Genomic DNA, 5,305 nt, shown 5'->3' with positions numbered 1-5,305 from the left:
TCGAAGATGATTTTCTTTGGATTGAGAGAATTCCCATATTTGCGACATCGCTCAAATATTTTTTTAAATGACACACATGGTCTGATCTTCTTTTAGATAATACAGTTACATCATCCAGATAAACTATCAAACTTTGGAAAATTAGGCCAAGGAAAGCAATGTACATCGCTCTTTGAAATGTAGTTCTAACATTAATAAGCCCAAATGACATGCGCTTAATGGTGAAAGTTCCCCACTTGGTCTTGAAAGTGGTTTTGAGGTGGTCTAGTTCTACCATTAGCACCTGATTATAACCAGAGAAACCATCTAGCAGTGAGGATATCTTGAACCCAGACATTGTTTAGAGGATTTTTTTCCAAAGATGGCAGCATATAATTGTCTTTGTTTGATGCCCAGTTGATATTGTGAAAGTAGACACACAACCTTATCTCACCAGACTTCTTTCAAACAGGGACCAAATTTGAAATCCAAGTAGAATGTTTGACCTTAAAAATGGTCCAAGCATCTAGAAACTTTCTTAATTCCTTTTGGATTAGGGGTTCTAGCATTGGATGAACATTCCTTAGATTTTGTTGAAATAGTTTCACCCCTTATTTAATAGTAATGACATGCTGATAATATGAGTATCGTTTGCCTTCAAATCCTCGTAAAGTCCATGCAAACACCTCATGGTACCATTTGAAAAGGTGGATGAATTCTTGCTGTTCTTGCGAAGAACAACATATACCAAGGTTTACATATTTTAGATAATCTTGAGTTCCTAGTTTGACTAGTTCAAATGACAACTTTGAGCTCTAAGCCTTGGTATTAATTGGTCCCCTGAAACGGTTTCGCAAGTCATATAATTTTTCTAGAGTCACTACACCTTTAGGCATAATATCGCTTTTCGTTGCATCACCTGCTTCTTGCAAAGCCTTGTTGTGCTCATCTTCCTTGATGGTTGCATATTTTAATACGTCCACATTAGCTATAAAATGCGGTATTTGTTGGTCTTCATTGAAAACATGAGAATTAGTTACATTATTAGGCATATATGTTTTATATATAATCTCTATAGAAAAAACATTTCTTAAAGGTGAAATTATAATGGTTGCATTATCTAATGTCTCTACTGCAACATTTCTAATTCTAGGAACATAAATAATATTAAAAGATTTAAAATAAGTAATAAGTCACCATACCTCTTGTTGGTAGTTTTTTAAACTTGGTGAAACACAATGGATAGTGTTTCATACCTGGCAAGTAACCACTTCTGAGTCACCAATTACCTTAAGCAACTCTACCTTCAGGTTGATGGATTTCTTTAACCCAAGAACAAGTGCTTTGTATTTGGTAGTATTGTTTATGCACTCAAAATGTAAACAACTTGACAATATCTACTTCTTGTTATGTGGGTCTATGACAATGCAACTAGCTCTAGAGCCATCCTGCGTTTTTGAACCATCAAAGTACAAAGTCAAAATATTGTCAACTACTAAATTGGTTCCTATATTATTATTACTATGTACATCTATGTTATAATATTCATTAACACCAATTGAAGTACAAGGAAGGAGCTCTAACTGTGTATCTAGTGGGATGGGTGATGGCTATGCTTGATAACCCCCATGATCAAATTTCAAGAAATAATTTCCAAAGATTATGTATGCAAAGCCAACACGCTCATTATTACCCTCAAGTGGTATCATAGTATATTTCATGTAGGATTCACTTTCCACTCGAATATGGTTTTTTCTTCCCTCTGATGGAATCCATAAGTGTGACTAATCTATTGCAAAATACCCTTGTAATTTACTAGACCAATCTCTACTCAAAAGTAAGTGATAGACTTCAGGGATGTCCACAATTACAATATTTGTGAATTTATGTACCCTGTGATATGATGACAAGAATATAATAACATTCTTGAGTTCACAAATAGCTTGGAAATTATCTGTCCAGCTAAATGATTTGTGCATCAATCTTATCCCATTTAATGTTATTTTTCTTAGTAATAGTAATGGCATTACATTCACAGATGCACTTGAATCAACCAAAAAATTATGGACATTGTAATTAAAGATTTCAAAAGTTAGCAAAAATGGGGGGCACAAATTGTTAACATCTAAAAGTATAGCATTAACTACAGATTCGAGAGTTCCAAGAGACTTACTGGACACCGTTTGAGAAGTATTAGCTTTGTCACTTGATGAAGGCTATGCGAAGGCTTGGACAAGCAACTCTAGCCCGCTATATTTGCAAGCTCAAAGATAAATATGTTGGCATGACCTCTTTTCAAGTATTCAACTATATTATAATCAATAGTTTCATTTTTAGCAGACAATGTTGTAGTGTATGGAGGTGTATATTTTTTTGAAACTTCCATAGTGATATACTTGTTTTTGCTACTAGTGGAAGTGTTCTTAGAGGTAGTAGCATTTCCAGACTTATTTTTTGCATTCTGATCAGGATTGGTTGGTGGTGAGATCCTTCTTAATAATTACTTCTTCAATTATTGTCTCGTTACTTCCCCTTCAGAAATGGGCCCTTTTCTCCTCATATTATAATGACCAGGTGGTTTCTGAGTGGGGGCTTCACTTTCAGGTGGTGTTTCATCACTTGTATTATCAATATTAAGAATGAAATCAAAGGTATTAACTGAGTGTCCCATACCTATACTTTCCTCAGCCATTGCAGGTTAATTTGTTTCTTTTGTCTAAAACTTCTCATCTGCTAGTAAAGTATCAACAATATGGGTTGCATGAGAATTCATGTTGTGGTTCTAATGTGGGCAAGTTTTTTCCAAGTGCCATTCCTAATGGAAGGAGCAATAGTTTTCCATGCCTATACTTTCAACATCATGAAATTTGAGCTCTAGGTAGATTTAGTTAGCTGATTATTATTATTCCTTCTAAATAAGAAATACGTAGGGGGATTTATATTGGTAGAAGCCTTACTTGACTTTCTCTTTAATTCTGAGACATCATTAGTGAGTTACTTTAAATATTTAATCAAGATTTCACTATCAACAAATTTTTTTCTTTAGCCTTATTTGAAGAAGGTTGAGATGTCTTTCCAGTCTCCTTGGAGTCTTTAGATTCATCATCATTGGTATTATATATTGTTAGTGTCATTCTTTCCAGCCTTCCTCCAATGATCAAACATGCTCTTACAAAGTGGTTTTAAGGTGTCAAGTTCAAATTTTGTCATTTCAGTAAGTCTTCAAAGCAAAATTTGGTCACTAGGTACTAGGTCTAGGGTTTGCTTTCACTCCTTCCAAAGTCATCCAAATGTCGGTCTATGTCACTATTCAGCTGAGTCTACCATCACTTAGAGGGTTGTCATCATCATGTCAGGTTCCAATGGGTCATTTTACACCTTTTTCATGCTTCAGTAGCGCCTAGCTACGGTCATTTCCCTCTCCTAGGGTTTTGAGGGCAATTTTTCTTGGACGGTCAAATCATCGGCAAAACTTGTATCCTGATGTTCATACACCTTCCCTTATCCTTAAAGTACCTTATCAAACACTTCCCATCACTGAGATCCCCCAAATTCCTCATTTTCGCACAAACCCTAGTTTCTTGCTACAACCTGGCAGTTTTCTAGGTTGGGCCTGTGTTTTGATTTTTTGGACCCCTTCCCCTCACTCAATTTCAGATATTCCACTTTCCCCTACTTCCTAACATCCCTCCCTACCTTCTAAAATTCCCTCAAGAATTTAGAAGCTCCCTATCCCCTTCATTTCGCTTCATTTTGACAAATCTCTTGTTCCACACATCAGGGTAGGTTTCACTCAAATGATGTTTCTGAGCAAGGAAAGATTAATTTAGAAAAACTGAGAGAGGTTTTTGTCCACAATAGACCAAGGAAGAAAAACCTCCTTCAATATTTACACAGGTGTCATGGTTTTGAAGAAATGTCAAAAATAAAATTTCCTCGGGAGAATTGATGCACCTCTGAAGTGACCTTGGGAAAATCAAGTTTTCTCTTAGCTCAGTTGGCCAAATGACTTGTTTGATGAGTCAAATGATAACTAGACACAAATATCGTTCCAATGAGCTATCATGATCTTAATTTGGAGTTGATGAAGGCATTCAAAAGTTGACTGTAATAGCACTATACCTTGAGGCAGCCTCACTGGGCACTTTTTGACCAGTCTTGGGAGATTTGACGTTTGATAGGGCAAATGAACTCCAAATTAAAAAATTCTAGTTGAGTTGGAAAGTAGACTCAAATACCTTTCCAACGAGCTATCCTAAACCCAATTTGGACACCAGGAAGGCCTCCAAAAGTCACTTGGAAAAGAGCACGGTGCACAGAGAGAGCGCGACGCACTGGGAGAGATTTTCCAGTGTAAAATTTACACTGGCGCGGCGCACATAAACAGCGCGGCGCATAGGGAAAAAAGGCCTGAAATTGTGCCAAATTGCCTCAAGTTTCCTGTGAAGCCCATCAAATTGCAAGGTAGGCACTATAACATCACTTGTTCCTCAAATTTCATAAATGATATGGTGGTTTTATGCCTATGATTGAATGCAACAAATTCATAAAGACAACCACAAGAAGACATCAAAGAAACCATTTTGCTAGGGTTGTGCAATTGTGTTCTTGCTGCCAAGGTTTATTTTCCCTGCCCTATCACTCTTCCTTATCCCCCTATGACATTTTTACTATTATCACTACCCTAAACACTACCAAACCCTACTCCCTTTCCCCTCCTCCTATTGGTCAATACAAACCCCAAAACCCTACCTAGTTAAAACCCCAAACCCTAACCTATCAAAATACCTAAAACCCCTACATATCCCTAAACAAAATTCTCCCTATAACCCCTATTCCCATTTCATTACTCCCCTCCTAATACTCCCTTGTTTCATTGTTCCCCTTGGTGGCAGATATCACAAAAACAACACCCAGCTTCACCATCATCAAAAGGCAGCCTAAGTAGAGTTCATAAACAACAGTCCTCTTGTCCTCAAGGTATTTTATATAGCAGTCATGGCATCTAAGCATTCATCAGACTATGAGGTTATGAGCGCCATGAGACTGCTAGTGTGCCAGAATTCATCACCTATCAGAGAGGCAGTAGGCATTTGTTTGCAGCAGCAAAGCGAGTGTTATCTCCACCCGGGGTGGAAGGGGCCTTGCTTCCTACATTGACAACACAGGTACAGGACAAGGACAAGAAACCCATGCATGATGAGGGGCCATCAGGTGAACAGGAGGCCAATTTCATCCTCATTCAGGATGATGATGCAGATGTGGAGAGTGCCCGACTTAGGATGACTATTCAGGAGCAGAACACGGAGATCCAAGACTTGTCACT

This window comes from Pinus tabuliformis, chromosome 3_2 (assembly GCF_031772625.1).
Source record: "Pinus tabuliformis cultivar Carrire ecotype Pingquan chromosome 3_2, CPIR1, whole genome shotgun sequence".
Classification (NCBI taxonomy): domain Eukaryota; kingdom Viridiplantae; phylum Streptophyta; class Pinopsida; order Pinales; family Pinaceae; genus Pinus; species Pinus tabuliformis.
Note: the sequence above shows the minus strand (reverse complement) of the source record.